Source organism: Lepisosteus platostomus, chromosome 21, assembly GCF_059453375.1.
Source record: "Lepisosteus platostomus isolate fLepPlt1 chromosome 21, fLepPlt1.hap1, whole genome shotgun sequence".
In the NCBI taxonomy this organism is placed as follows: Eukaryota; Metazoa; Chordata; class Actinopteri; order Semionotiformes; family Lepisosteidae; genus Lepisosteus; species Lepisosteus platostomus.
In genome coordinates, this window is record NC_142631.1 from 11,899,474 (window position 1) to 11,916,465 (window position 16,992).

Sequence of the window (16,992 nt, forward strand, 5' to 3'; positions counted from 1 at the left end):
AATATATAGATGGGGATTATAAGGAGGCCATGGTTGGTAAGGGCCAATGGGAAATTTGGTCAGGACACTGGGTTTACACCCCTACTCTTTTCGAGAAACAGCCTGGGATTTTTAATGACCACAGAGGTCTCACATCCAGGTACTGACCAGGCTCACACCTGCTTAGCTTTAGTGGGCTGCCAGGTGTGAGTTGTAGGTAAGACCTTGGTTCATTTGTACAGATTCTAATTTTGCTTCCCCCGAGTACCTTAATTTCAGGTTGAATGACATCTAGTGTTACAAGCACAGCCAGCACCAATGAACTCCAAATGATTCAATCTTCATTCCACACCTTTTCCCCGCAACTACTGTATTTAAACCCTCAACTCACTGCTACCGGTGCTCGGTATAAGGATTTCATCCACCTCCTGCGCTCGCCTTGCCCTCCTTTCCTGAAACCCTCTCTACTTCTTCTGGATCCCCTCACCTATGACTCTTTGGCTTTGGACTTCTCTCTACCTCCCTCTTGTGTTGCCCTCTCTCGGATTTGTTTGCCTGACTTCGTTCTGACTACCTGGATTTGACCTTGCTTAGTATTACCAACCACTCTTCACTTACCGTCTTAGATACCTTAGTTTTCGGACCGCATCTCAAGACCTGCACAGGGTTTGTTAACAGCACGGTGTTAACATCTACAGTAAGCTATGATTTAGGCATTCTGTCCAAATGTCTTCTGCACTGTGATATACATTTTCCTGGTCCTGGGTTATGAGGACAGCTAGGGATGTTGTTAGAACTTGGTCATTCACATTTCTGCCTTGAGCTGGATCAATTACCTAGCATTTAACGTGTATAAAAAGGACCAGTTTCTGGATTTAGCTCATAACATTCATTCATCTTGGCTGTTGCAAACTTGTTCACGGTATAGTGAGTGAAATAGCGAAGAAATACCGTGTAGCATTCATCTTCACTGTTTTCAATTTGTGGTCTGCTGTTAGACATTTTTAATGTATTTTCTTTAATCTCTACACTATAGCTATCAAGAGCAAGCGGTCACATAAAAGCAGAGTTCTGTGCTTTACTTTGAAATTGTGTTTTGCATTCTATGGCTTGAGCTTATATACTGTACTAAACTCTCACTTTATCTTTTGACCACAATCTAAATCTTATCTTTCCAGTAGGATCTCAGTATCCCAAGCCCCCCACGTTCTGCAACATTCTTTACCAATACAGTCATTATGTGTAGTAAGAATAGTACTTTTCACTTTTAAATCAAAGCAAGTCTTACTGTAATAAGATGACTTCTTTATAACTTCCATAGCAAGATCATGGACTTCTTTCATCGGTCAGTTCCACCCATGCAGATAATCTGTGTAGTCCATGTTTTAAGCAGTGGGTCCATTGTCCATTCTGAAAAAAAAATAATAGGAAAACATGGAGATTTCTCAAACAATAACTTGAATGAAGACAATTATGTTGATTTATAACAGGTGCAAATGTATGAGTACATTACTTTAAATGAAAATTTGGACTTCAGGAAAATTTATTAACTTTCCTAACAAATTATGGTTCATGCGCTCAAATTGACCATTGCTTTGAGAGTTGTTCTGGATCTCACTATATTGCTGCATTGCAGCAATCCGTGAATGAGCCGACTTTCAAACCCACCTTCCTGTGTTTGAAAAAGTTGCTTTGAGAATCCAAATATCAAGACAAATTCATGAAGATTTCATCTGTAGCTGTCCTTACAGATTATATGGTTGCTGGATAAGCTTTAGCAAACCTAATACAGTGATCTACAAATACCAAAATATGTTGGAGAGTTTCATTCTTTTTTTTTGACACACCTACATACTCTACTAATATAGTGATCAACATCACTTTGCTTTAAAAAAATGGCCGAAAAAACTGTTCTCGAGCAGGCTGAACAACTCTCTCTGCTCTAAGGTGTTCCATTTCCTCTTGCTATACTTTCTGTTTGTATTTGGTTTGTAGTGTTGCGTCAAACAAATGACAGCAATTCAGGTGTCCCTGTAGAAGAAGTCTTCTTTATTACATATGCATATGAGAGCCTAGCTCTTGCAGGCCAGACTCAAAGAAGTATTACAAAGAATGGTCTTTTTGTACAGTAAGGTCTGTAAAACTTTTCATTCAGGGATTTGCCATTGGCTGTGCACGTGAAGAATCAGTCAAGTAAGTTTCTCATTGCTTTTGTTACTCTGCTAGGAACATATCACAGTTATACCTTGCAACATAACATACATTGACAATTCAGCATATATAGACAAAAGCAGAACTACATACTTTCACAACCATTTGAGTGGAATGTTACAAGATACAAGTGTTTAAAATATAAAAGACTTAAACCTGAATTAAGAATAATTCCCTCAATAGTATTTTTGGTTTCTTGTTAGTTTTTTTTACATTAAGTTCCCATTCCTACCTAGCTGAAGCTTATTGCAATCTTTCAGAAGAGCTATTATTTTTTTCTTAAAAATCTCCATTTTTGTTCTTTCCCATTTGGTCTGCAACCAAGTTTTGAACTATGCTGATGTCTAGACCTTCTCCCAAGCTGTCCTTCAGAGCTGTGGGGCTCTATGGTAGAAATATCATAAGGAACATGGGGAAGGGCTAAAATATTGGAAGTAATGGAGACAATCCATGCAGATTGGCTTGGATTCTGCAGATCTGTGGACTGTATGACAGCTGCTATGACATCTGTAGAAGTCTCTTCCCTACAATCTGTCATGAAACTCTCTATATCCCACAACATTTGGATAATTAATTAGCATTGGTGTTGTCTCCTGATGCGGTATTTGATGGTGAAATTGCAAGCTCAGCAACCCAGTGATGTCCAGTGGCATTTAATTGGGAAGATGACATAACATACTGTAAGTTAATTGGTTAGTGTAGCTATACACTGTAAATGACACTGCTTGGTACAGATAGTGCTTAAACTTGTCAGTGATTGCCTACTTCAGTGATAAAAATTCTATCTTCCCAGAGTGCAAGTGGAAGTTTTTTTTCAGCTGGAGTAAGGGATCTTGACCCATATGACTCTCAACTGACCACACTGATACAGCATAGCACCAAGCACATGGGTTGAGGCATCCACATGTAGTATAAATGAAAAGTGATACCTTTTCCTTCACTCAAAGTTAATATAAAATTAGATCCATTGTGTATTTTCTTTTAACACTATACTGTGAAAACTGACAGTATATTGTAGTGAAGTGATGATTTGAATTACATTAGAGATGTTTTGTTTCTCCTGGTTAGCCCAGGGATAGATACTGTAGATAGGGTGGTGCAGTGGCTCTGTGGCTAAGGCTCTGCGCCTGTGACTGGAAGGTTACTGGTTTGTATCCTGCGGCCGGCAGAGGAATCTAACAATACTCTGTTGGGCCCCTGAGCAAGGCCCTTAACCCCAACTGCTTCAGGGATGCCGTTTAAATGACTGACTCTGTGCTCTGACTCCAAGCTTCTCTCTCTGTCTGTGTTTCTCATGGAGAGCAAGCTGGGGTATATGAAAAGACAAATTCCTGAAACAAGAAATTGTATATGGCCAATAAAGTGATCTTATGTTATAGATCAAAGAACATAGTTACATGGTTACCTCCCCACCCCAAACAATTTGTTTTTAAATTGGGCATTATGCACATTGTTCAAACGCAATCAATACTAAATATTTTTCACGTCATAGATCAGTTAGGAAATAATTAACTTTTTTTTCACATTTACACGTTCTTGTGGGTTGGTCAGACCAAAAGATAGTTAAAACATTTACACATTGCTAAAGCAGCATTTCAAAATAATATTTGTGATTAAAATATAGGTCATTGAACATGGATATTCTCCATACTTGCCAAGCATATTAGGGTTATTAAAAATCACGCTATAACCTTTGCTTTTGGGCACAAACGTTTTCAAGGATCTAAAGACTGGAAATGAAAAGTGACAGAAAAAATCAGAAACAGCAATACTGTACATACGGAAATATTGAAAATCTGTATGCTGGGATTTCTGCAGATATTCTAGTTCAATAAGTGTTTTGCCATTTGCAGTCCTACAGTGTTTCTTATTAGGAGACAAAATAGATCCTTGTGCTTCCTGTAAGTCCACAAATTTTTCAACAACTGCCGCATAGATTCAGTGCTGAGTTCACAGACATCATCTTCAGGTAATGAATTTCGAATGAGCAATGGGACAGTATTTGCCTCATTGACATCATTTATTGCAGTTCCATTACATTCTAATTTCATTATTTCTACCTATTTTATTACAATAGCAGACTGAAGCATTGCAATGAAAAAGGAAAAAAAATACAACTACTGTAGCTTTGACAACAAAAAAATAATTTAATAATAGAATAGAATTTAATATGCCTTAACATACATGTCAAACACATTGACATGTATGTTAAGACAGCCCTGAATGTGGAAGCAGCATTAAAGTGTTGAAAGTCTAGAGATAGACAAATATTATTATGCATGTTGTACTCCTCTTGGCCTCCTCCTTTAGGGAGCACTGAGTGACTTGTGTGGTTTTCTTGTCCATAGCTCCAAGCTTGCCATGCAAGCTTTAAAAGAGATTGGGGGAGGGGGGGGATAACAACATATTTTAAAAGCTGCACAGATGTGTTACCCTAATGCTACGCATTTGATATTTAAGGTACAGTAAGGTACAGCACTGTATATGTGCTTGAAAAAAAATACTCTTTATATCACCTCACAAAGAATGTCAGCTGACAACTTTAAAAGTGAGCCATGCTTTTGCTTTTCGAGCACATTTTTGATTCAGTATTGTTTCACTCTATGTAGTGAAGCATACACAGCAATGTATAAAATGTATAATACCAGTATTTTCAGAAGTTGTGGATGCAGTAGTGCAAGGCACCACTCAGCTGAAAAGACTTTGCTTACCTTCTTTCTTATAGCTAAGCATCTCCCACCCACTCACTGAACCTGTCTGCAAGGATGGCAGGTTGATTATGGTCGCTCTTGGTCAGGCTTTTGTCAGACTAACATCTACATTAAAAAGCACACTGATGTTGCCAGGCAACATAAGCTTAATAGGAGCTCAGAAAAATGAGAATTGTGAATTATCATTGAGTGCTGAAAATGCAATCAGGTTAGAAATTGTATTTTCTCTGCCTTCAATGTATAGGTAAGAAAGTTGAAGCCAGTCATGTTTTGCTTGCGTATTTAAGAATCATTACCTCTGTTCACATTAATATCAGGCCAAAGTCTTTATCTAATTGATGATGGTCCAAACAGACATTAAACTGAGGGAAGTACAGTACATTGTGTTAATCTGTATTCAGGGAGGCCAATGTCATATGAACTATATAAACATGTTGCTTACTGTGTGATTTCAAGTGCTGTTTTCTTTAAATGTATGGGTAATTATATAGTTAGTAGGCATATTACATAAAACTGGCATTATATTGTAGTGGAGTGATGACTTGAATATAGTGGAACAATAAGAAATTAGAGAAATGCAGTTAAAACAGATTTCAAGAGTAATTTATATTTTAAAGAGTATTTCTTATGTAACATCTTCAATATTCATACATTCAAATACAAGTAAATAGTTACTGTCTCAAGCTAAACTTTATTAAACGTGTGTTTAGAATAATAGTTTAAGTATTTATAATATCAATACTGAAACCATACTCATCCAAATCATCTCCTTCTATTGGCTCAGTGCCAAAGATTGCCTTGTCAGTGCTGGAAGAGACAGAAAGTCTGCCTAACCTTGCACTGAAGACAGCTCCTCAACAATGCAAGGAATTAATGTCTAGATTTTGCTTTCAGCTGCTTTCCAACAATTTGTGCACAAAGTCTGATGCAAGTTCTTCTGTAAGTGAGCTGTAATGGGAGAGAAACTCAACAGTTCACTTGGTTAGGTTGTAACTGCTACACTAAATATATGTTGATATTCAAGCATCAACAAAAGTCTAACTGCACTAATTGTGTTGATCAGAAAAACTTACAATTGTAGGAGCGCTTGGTCAAACTAATTTCACAGAAAGTCTGGGGCAGAATTCAGAATAGTCTGGGACATAATATTTTTTAAGACCAAAAATCTCAACTTGGTGGTAGGGTCCCATTCCAGATGTCTCCTCCACCTTGAGGTTGTATACAAAAAGACACTGAGTGTTGGACATCTCATCACTAGAAATGTTAGCATGGACCCAATTTCTAATGTCCTAGAGAGGCCTGAGGAACTAAAATGTACCATAGGTTATTGTCCGGTCAAGGCAATAATAAGAGTATTAAATAAATAAATCTTTCTTAACACTTAATTCTAAGCATAATAGCAAGCCTTCCTGCTATAATATACTAACACAAAAGATCCAGGGGGAGCATGGACAACCATATACACCAGAAGGCAGTAATATTACTGATATACTTCAGTAGCCCTGAAGTGCATTCATGCAGAAGGAAATTACTAGCACAGCTGCCAATGTATTGCTCTCCAGTGTGTACTGTTACTGTCCATGGGAACATGTTACATTATATGTGACTCTGCATGCACGGCAAATTTCATTTCTCCATGATGTATGGTTTTCACAATACGCATTTTTATGTTGGGCAATAAATGTTATAAAAACCAATTTTAAAAGTACGATTCAAAGATATGTAAGAGATTGTTTGAGCAATGGAATGTGAAGTAGTTCCCCCACTGAAGTCAAAGATCTAGATTAAATCACAAGGCTGACACTTAATAACAGGATGTCACTGGGTAGAATTTAGAAAGCATTGAAAATGGAAAGTTATTAACAACTGGAAAGACACATTTACAGCTGGTAGGTCAAAGCTTTACCTAATCCATGTGTCAGGCTGATCATGGAACAGAGTTATTTGATGATTTGGAGTAATATTATTTTTTTGGGGGTGGTGGTTGTTTTTCTTTGTACAGGAGCACCTGTGACAGCTATATCAGGGTCTGGGGATCCTGGGATTCAAGTTCTATTCACATCCTAAAATTCTCAGGTCTCTGACTTGGGAAAAGGTTGTTGAAGTTGGCTTCTATGCACTAGAGTAATGTGCTTAGATTTGATATTGTTCTTGTATAGTCTCCCAGTGAGATGCTCTGGAACCACCTTTTAAATTGTGGCCTTTTGAAACAACTTCTAAGATCAGGCCTCTAAAGTGTTCCTGAGCTCCAAGAACTGAGCCGCTTCATTGAAAGTATCCATCAGTTAAAGGAAAGATAATTGGTATGGGTATGCAAGTGATAATGTGACAAAAACACAAAAGAATTAAAAATCATAAGTAAACACATTTATTAAATTATCTTAGTTTTAATAAAACGGCTTTTTAATTTCAACATGTAAAGTAATTTCCCTTTATTAAATATTCTCTTTTTTTGTTTGCTGTTGCATGAGTACAGTATGTAACAGAAAGGTATTCACATTACCAATCTAATGTGCTGTCTCCAGCTATCTCCTGGGAGAAAAATGGACCAGTTACAAATTGATCGAGATGGCAACATTTAGTACAATCTCACGGAGGGAAGGAATAAATCAAAATCTCTGATCCTTCTTGTCTTGTTTACATGCAAAGGAAGCTACAACATACACAGAGCTATTATTTTCAGTCTGATTAAATGGACAAGAAAAAATAGTTCTGGGTCTACGCGTTATTGACTAAAACTGGAACTGGACTGAACAATTAAACGATTTATGTTATGAATTCATCTACATTCAATATTTTTTTTAATGACACAAATACAATTTAGCTGTATTTTCCAAATGCTGTGTCTAATAGATAGAAATCTTCCCTCATGATGAGATACTTTTTTTATATTAGTGATTACCTACATCATACATTAACCAATCCAGGTCATAAAAATTGTATAAATGCATCAAAGATAAATTACTCTCTCTTTTTAAAATAAACTGAACTAAAAACACAACAGATATTATTTGCAGCAACACTTTATATAAAAAACATAAGGTTATAGACATTCACTTATCATCAGACCATTGCTCGAGAGCTGACTTCAGTCCCAAACCAGAGTAATAAAAAATTACTCCAGACAACCACAAATATTTATGTGAAAATTTGCCCCTCATTTTTGTTGCTACATTTACTGTACCTCTTTACTAATGACTGTGCTTAGAACTTTGACCCTGTAAGTCAAATCAGCTGACAATTTCAATTTATTTTAGCATTGAAATGCTAATAAATGATTGTTTTATATTTTAAAGGTAGTGGCTAATATGGTTTCCGATTTTTTTTTACAGTCACTGAAGAAATAAAACAAATAATGCCCTGCTCGATTAATACTAACTGCTCTAAAATAAACCAAATAAACCATGGATTCAAAGCCTGAACAGTGTCTGCTGTCATTTGCATGAGAAGGTGGATAATGCACAGAGGAGGTAAAGTACTCGACACAGACAGTACACGAAAATATTTAGAAATGCCTCTTGCTGCAGGGATTGCCTATTTTTGTTCCACCTGAGATCCACTGCTAAACTATGTCTGCCAAGGATAGTTGGCCTGCATTAAAGCTAAAAAATGAAAGATGGTAAAATAAAAGACCTGTCTTTGATGATTAGTATTCAAAACATTATCAGAAACTGGAGAGCATTTTAACACTTTGTCTTTCCAGGCTACTGCTATACGTCAAAGTTAATGGAATACAATCATTTTATAGTGTTTTTTACTGCTAACATTTTAGTGTTTGAATATTTATAATTAGTAACATTAAAATGATATATTTAGTGGTAAAACTTTATATACAGTATGTGATTTATTATTATTAGCATGACATTCATCCATTATCAGAAAACTGCTTACTCATGTTATGTTTACCATTCTGCAGGCTCTTACTGGAAGCACAGGTGCAAGGTGCAACTTCTTTATTAGAGTACACATACAAATACAGACGTAGAGATAAGTACACAGGTACAAACTGAAAACACCAATCATCATTGCAAACATGTCTTTCAAAAGTGGGAGGAAACTAGATCACTAGGTTTAAACCAATGCGAACAGTCAGAAATTGTAAATGTCTGTGTGCCAGTTTGGAGTCAAACCTAAGACCCAGGAGGTGGGCAGAAGCATTGCTACCCACCTGCTAACTGCACCACACAATATCAAAACCAGATATCACAATTAATAGAACAGAATTACAGCTATGCAAACAAGAAAAAACACATTCAAAGGTCATCTACCATAATGATGAATCTGTAATTCCATTCAAAAACGAATTACTGCAACAATAAATAAATCACACATCAGTCATGGCTTGATGTTTATAGTAACTTGCTTAGAATTTAAAAGCTGTTCTTCACTATATGAGACTTACAGTATCTTTAATTTAAAAAAACATTATTACATCAATTGAATTAGTCAATTCTGTATTTTTTTACAGAATTTTGCCAAAGCTGAGAGAACCTTTACCTACAATTCCCACCTACAGTACTTAACAGAGTTGATAACAGAAGTTCGGACAAAAGGTTAAATCCTAACACACTTCTGCACACCTACAGTATCTATGTAAGTCTCACACCCAGGACTTTCCTTTGTGTATCATTCTCTCATTCTTCCAGCCACCCCTTCAGCCTTGGAGTAACTCCCTAGCTCACTCCTCAGCTAGGGAAGGGGCGTTAGGTAACATTATACTCATGGCTAGGCTGACACTCCCTTATCTAGGCATGTCATTCCTAATAAACACTACACATTTTGTCTGTTTTTTTGGATTCAATACCTACTTTAAAAAAATCAGACCCTTCCTATGATGTCCCATTTTGGGAATTTACAAAATGAAAACTTGAACAGTCAAATGAAACACTTCCAACCATAAGTTACAGACAATATCAGCAAACACGATAGTGAAAAAAAAATAGTTTGATTGCATAGGAATTCAAACTTGTAAACTCAATATGTGGTTAAAACACTGTTGACAGCAGTTATAGCCCCAAGTCTTCCTGGGTTACCGTTTGTCCATTCTTCTTGGTACCTGTACATACTGTATGCTCAATATGCTCAAAGTACTGTGTGTCAAGTTGTTTCGGGATCACTTAGGGACAGCAGTTTCCACAGAAAGACTTTGTGTAGCCCACTCAAGAACATTCACTTTCTTATTCTTAAACAAGTCCAGCAGCTTGTGCTGTCATTATTCAACTGGAAGGTGAATTTCTGTTGCAGTTTAAGTCCAAAGCTTTGCCAGTCTAAGATCTGTAGAGTGGTAAGGTTTGCCAGTACTCTTCACGATCTATGATTTTGTCAGTCTTGGCTACCTACCCAGTCCTTGCGTGCTACTGTATGTTGGGTTCGCATCATATGCTTGTCCAGTGCTCTTCACAGATTCATTCAGTTTCTTGGGTCCACACATGGACAGCACATTAAAAGTGCTTTTGAAAAGCTTTAAATTTTTAAAGATTTTGCAAAAGTTTCAGGTTAGGACCTTGATAGGGCCACTAAAGGACTGATAGTCCTTACAGAGACATGTGTGTTTTTGTTCTGAAATCATCAAAATCTGATCTTTAATAATGGTTTCCTTTTTCACTTTTCTCTTTGTGCCATTGTTTTGTAACAATTGAACACTTAAGCACTACCTGTTCTCTCCAATACAGAGTCTGTTTTAATGCAATCTCCAATCCCTGAGGTAAGAAGCATAAAGTAGAAGACAAATAGCAACTGATGCATTAGCTAAATTGAACTGGATTGCATCTATTCTTCTTATGTTTAGAGAAAAGAAAAAAAAGGGGGAATCAAAGACTTCTTACTTCAGGAAAGTTGCAAAGCAAGCACAGCTCAGCAGATCACATTGACCTATGAGAAATTAAAACCACAGTATGCTCAGGAGGCTCAACTTTGTAATTAGTTTATCCCACGATGGTACTTGTTTGTGAGTTGTGCATTAACCCTAAAGGCCATCACACTATCTGCTTAAAAAGTGAGTTTAAAAAATGTCTTTCTGGATTAAAGAAAGACGAAAATATAAATCCTACCTTATAATTATAAACCAAATCTGTATACCTTTTTTATGTGCTAATTTAAACAGCAGCAGCATCCATGTTTTATTGAGATTATTGTTTCAAATGAACTGAACTGAATTCAAGAGGAAATTCTAGAAAAGAGCAAAATATAGAAAACAACATTCTATATTTATTTTATGAAGGACTTTGGATTTTTTTTTAATTAATAGATATCATCACAGATGTTATGATTTTCCTGAAACATACAGCTACTGCCAAATGTATTAAAGTGTTTGATTAAGAGTTCATAAAATGTTATTTAGCAAAGAAAATGCAGATGTACACAAGATGTATGAAAGGGAGTACTGAATATATCTACAGTATATCAATAGCATATTCAAAAAGCAATTACTGCCACAAAGTTCAAAATTATTCATGAATATGTTTAAATTAAATGCTGGAAAATTAATAATCCAGTATTCTTTATTCAATGGACAGTTTCATAAAACCCCATACCACAGAGTAATAAAAGAGACTTAAGACACAAGCAAGGTATCTACAGTAGTACTACTACATTACTGGATTAGTTATGTAGTGTCTTAATTGTCCTAAAAGCAATAAAGTAAAATATTATTGACTTCAACAAATTTAATGATTACAGAATGTTTAGTTCTGGTGAAAAATATCACCATCCCTTGTAAGTTATAACATCACAATCTTTTTACATAGGTTACCCTGAGGAGTGAATTTGTCAGTGATGATAACTGTACTCTCCTTCACAATTGGAAATATAAAGATTGCAACATTTTTAATAGAATGTTTTTTACTTAGTATTCCACACTAGCTTATCATTTTAATAATATGAAAAAATAGAGAAACATTTTCAGTTGGGATCACATCACATCATTGGCTTTTAAAGGAACTATCTTGTTTTTTTTCTTAAGAAGATCAGGGCTCTATTGATTTAGAACTTCCAAAAAAATGTATTAATGCTTTTCTTAATTCTGGTGGTAATTATAAATGTGTACATGGTGCACAGTAATTTTTTTTATACAGATATATAATTTATCATGTTGTGACCAGTAAAAATGTAGATTGTTGCTTGCATTTAACAAATTGTTATTTATGTCATTAAATGTCCTGGCAAATTAACAATGTTGAAAAAACATTGAGATGTTCGAAGACTACTATTAACAAACATGATAGTGAAAGCTGAACAGATGATCACATGTCTGCTGCCTGCTTTTTTCTTAAAAGCTAAATATAATATTGCTTCCCTGAAATATTTATGTGTTGTTGAGTACACAGATTTCTAAGACAAGGAAAGGGGGTATTGATTTTATGTTACTCAGAGTAAAAATCTTATGCATTATTATTTACAAATATTAGCACTCAGAGGTCTAATGAGGATTTTAATATCAATACATTTATGATTCAGTTTGTTATCAAGTACCTGTGTAATTTTAATGTTGTAATTATATAACTATATACAGTATGTTTCTTTTCTCTCTGTATTGTACAGGTTTTGCAGGAATTAACAGACTGCTTGGAGCTAAGGAGGAGATAATTTTAGATATCCAATTATGACTTGGTGATGGTAATATTAATGTTACCTGTACTGTCCTGTCAGGGTTGATTTTGAATTGACACTTTTATGTATTAACAATTTATACAAGTTCACTTTACATACAAACAAGAGAAGGCCATTATTACAACAAGAACATATTTGTATACCTTGAAATGTATATTATTTATGAGAGGAAGAAACAAGTACAATAAAAAAAAATCTTCAGATTCTCATTTTTAGTCAACCAAAACAGCCACAGAAATTAATTTCTGGCAACATTTTTTTTCCCCAGATTGTACATTTGTAAACAAAAAGGCTCGAAGAGAGAAAGTTGTTTGTGGTGGTTAACAAGTGACTGATAACAAGTGGCTAGGGCTAGAGAGTGTCAATAATTTAGACTAGGAAAAGAGTTGTTATCCTGCTCATTCACATGAGTTTATATAGCTTGGGTACTCCTGATAAGCTGTTATTGGAGACAATTTGAAATCCAATTATCCTATTGTATGCAGAGCATATCGAAATAAAAGCTTATTGACCTTGAAGGTATTGAGAAATGTCACACTTGGCACAGACTATATTTTGGTGTTGATCTTAAGCAACCTTTCAGTGCATACATAGTTAATTTACATGAAAGCAACGATGCAACAAGTCCAATTATTGTCATGTACAGTTCTTTTTTATTTGATTTGACTGGCAACAGTAACTTTAACATTTGTATAAAATGGGGCCCTAACATATTATATGTAACCCTGCAATTCACAACTGGCAACCTGCTAGAGTTTAGCAGGTGTGAGCCTGGCCAGTACCTGGATGGGAGACCTCCGGAGGAAAAAGGGTAGTGCTCTAAGTGGTGTTATTGGGCCAAAAGGGGGTGCCGACCCTGGTGTTGGAGGGTAGTTCCCATTACCTGTAAAGTGATTTGAGTGGAGTGTCCAGAAAAGTGCTATCTAAGTGTAAGGAATTATATTATTATTATTTTATTATTATTATTATTATTATTATTATTATTATTATTATTATTATTATTATCAGCAGCAGCTTTAATCCATTATGAGACACAAAACAGACTATTAACAAACACGGGCATGTGTGGGAGCCATGCAGTCTTGTGTGCCATGCAGTGCACTGTATAATGTTCATACAGTAGATTTAGATTTATAGTGCTGTGGGACAAGCACACCATTGCACCATGTTAGAAAGGGTAAGGGGGAGTCATTTAAAAATAAGACTGCAGGGTTCTGTTGATCAAATATATTGCAGCAAAGCCTTGACAGCTTTTCATCAACCTTTGATTTTTAATGTGCTGTAGTACTTGTATTGATACCCTGGGGAACACTGTTATTCTGGGATTTACAGCAGTTGTATCTGACACAGGTTTATACGGCAAACTGTTGTGACTTGAATAATGGTGCAGGGATGGAGGGTGTAGCCTGAAAACAATCGATTATTCCTTGGTTTTCTTCAAAACAGGGCACATTTGACCAGGGCCTTTTGAAAGCAACCTAAAAATGTCTTAAGTGATCACATCATCCTCAGACCATGTGCCCAGTCTTACAAGGTAAAGAGCTAAAAGTGTGTCAAAAAATCCCTGGCTGGTCTCTTGTAATGAACCGTGCAGCTCTTTCAGGTACCGTTCAAGCTGTCAGAAGGCTGCTTCTGCTCATTCAGCCTTTCTTATTTCTTACAATATTTGAGTTATGGGCATATTAAAGCCCAAAGCGAATTTAAAAATATTTGGAGTGTAGATGGCAGTAAGGTTAACAGACAAAGCTATTAGATCTGTTCACCTCTCACAGTGTGGTTTCAAATGTTTTCAAGGTCACAAGAGAAATGAGCATGGAGGTATAAGCTCAGCTCCAAATGGACATTAGTCACATCCTATCCTCATATGGTTTGGCAGGGTTTCTGTCATTTTGACAGCAACACTTGTGGGAATCCTTAAATTTAAAGACAGGGACATCTCAATCAGCACTGAGCTGTGCATAAACTGATAGGCATTTGTAAGCAACTATGGAGCATGTTTTCAGAGACCATTATTTTTCATGCGTTTTACAAGCTTTCAAAAGCACTCAATTAAAACAGAGTAAAGGAAAAGGAAACACAATCCATAAAGTATTCTATTCTGAATAATATGATGGTTCATTCTGGGCTTGTATCCAAACAAAAGCACGTTGCCTTTTGAATTTTATTGCTCCCAAATCAGTAGTGAATACAGAAACATTTCTCACTCTATGTGTTTTTATTGATATTCTTGCCTTTATTGATATTTTGAAAGTCAGCCTTTTTAACTGGAGCATCTGCTGTGGGTGGTGTGGTTTGAAGATCTTTTCCCCTGAGGTGAGGAAAGCCACAGTGAGTATAAGGCCAGTATACTCAGAGGTAGATTTAGTGTAGGTTACCTGATTAGAAAGTGAAAATGTTGGTTTACTATGTTGAGTTTGCCTGTATAATTTTACAGAGCTTTACAAAAGTATTCACAGATGTCACATTTCATATATGACCCTTTAACATAGCAACTGAAATTAAATACGCAACCTAGTCCACATAAGCAAAACCAAAATAAATAATACAGAAAAATCCAAAAAGCAAGATTGCAGAAATATTCAAACCCTTTGCTGTGACAAACATACAGTAAATTACTTTAATGAACCATGCAATCGATTGAATGGTTTCTATCTATGTCCAATAATAGTGATCCACTGATTTCAGAAAAAAAAAACTTTTCGTTTTGTAAGGTCTCTCTACTACAGTAGGTAGCAAATTTGTGACGACCACAAAGCCTTCAGAACTACCTGGGGATAAAGCTGTGTAAAGGCATAACTTTGTAGAAGGGATTAAAAATATATCAAAGACCCTTAATCACCTTACTCCACAAACAAAGTTGCAGTATGCAATTTGTATTGAACTGGAAAAACAAGTTATTCCAAATCATGCACAGGGTTTGCAACAAAGAACACAAGTAGCAATGGGTTTTATGGTCAGACAAGAAAAGAAATGTGACAATTGTGTCAAAATGCAAAACATTACAGTACATCAGATGCAAATCCAAAATAACATCACTCAATCAACACTATCCATTATGTCAAAAATGATGAGAACATGTCACACATATCAAGATTGATGGGGGCATAGAACTGGAACTGGAAAATCTTACAGTGAAACCTGCTTAAGACCCAAAATTTGAACAAAAGGTCACCTTTCAGCAGGACAATGACCCAGAGCCCGAGGGCAAATGTTCACTGAAGTGGTTTAAGAATACGAAAGTGAATGTCCTCGCCTGTTCCAGTCAAAATCCTTATTTTAATCCTATTGGGAATCTGAAATGACTTGAACACTGCTGTTTATAGGAACTCACCAAACAATCTGAGAGAGTTTGAGCAAATCTGCCAAGAAGAATGGGAAGAAATTTCAAGCTGGTGTGTAAAACTGAAAAAAAAAAAACAGTGAAACAAACTGTAATTGTTTCCAGAGGGATTTGAACAAATATTTAGATAGTGGTCTGGATACTTATTTAATATTTTTTTATCTTCAGTTTATGCTGACATTTACTGTTACATATTTTACCCTTTGAAGTCAATTAAATTGCATTTTGCCCTGTTTCAACTAGCAGGTTTGGAATAAAATATTAAATGAATAAATATGAATATACATCTGTAATTACTTTTGTGATTTCTCAAAATATGACATCATAGGAAGGGTCATCACAGACTATTTGTGCAAGGTGCTGTAGCTGTAAAGTCTGTAGTCTTACTGCCTTGTGGTGTTCATGGAACAACAAACAGCACTCTTCCCTCAGAACCATCATTTTCAAACCAGTGCCACAGAATCCTATTGGGAATCATTTTAGTGTCAGAACAATATTAGTCTCCAGTTTCCCTCAATCTATTGCAGGTTTTATGTAGAAGGATGTTCTAATTTCATGGAGGAAAATGAGAAAAGGGTGGTTCTTGGATAAAATAAAAAAAAATGAATACTTGAAAAGTTATTGGGGTTCAGACTGTAGCTACTATGTACAGTATGCATTTGTTGATTTTGAGAAAGATGCATACTACTGTATTTCCTCTCGGTAGTTTCAGTAATACTTTAAAACATTTTGGGTATTTTATTTTTTGTGACAGTTTATTTTCTTAGGGAAAACCGTTCAGCAGCTTTATAAAGTGATAACTGTCAGTATAATGGTATCTAAGCAGACATTTAATAAAGGCTAGCCTATCTTTTCCAATCAAATCATGCAAAAGTGCTTTCCTGGTTAAACAAAAGTGAAATATGTTCCGGTGTATATCATGTCATCTCTCCGCTATACATATGTAAATCATCTTGCATAAAGTTGAGACACAAATTAATATTAATTTGTCAGTGTCTCTCAACAAAGCAATGTAATTATTCATAGTGCTGACTGAAGAGCTTTCCTTTGGTTTCTTGTCTATGCCGATGTTACCTTAATTGAAGTATTCCATATTTTAATCCACTGAAATATACAGCATTGCATTTCGTAAAGTTCCTAGCA

The 16,992-nt window shown here is 35.7% G+C and overlaps 1 long non-coding RNA gene across 2 annotated transcripts in view; it reads right to left on the bottom strand.

The window, feature by feature from the left end:
* Nucleotides 1-16,992, bottom strand: part of LOC148644048 (uncharacterized) — a 316,550-nt gene that overhangs the window by 246,803 nt on the left and 52,755 nt on the right. For both annotated transcript variants that reach the window (XR_015928795.1, XR_015928796.1), the window contains exon 3: nucleotides 1,268-1,389. This is a non-coding gene — a long non-coding RNA (uncharacterized LOC148644048). The remainder of the gene's footprint in view (nucleotides 1-1,267; nucleotides 1,390-16,992) is intronic.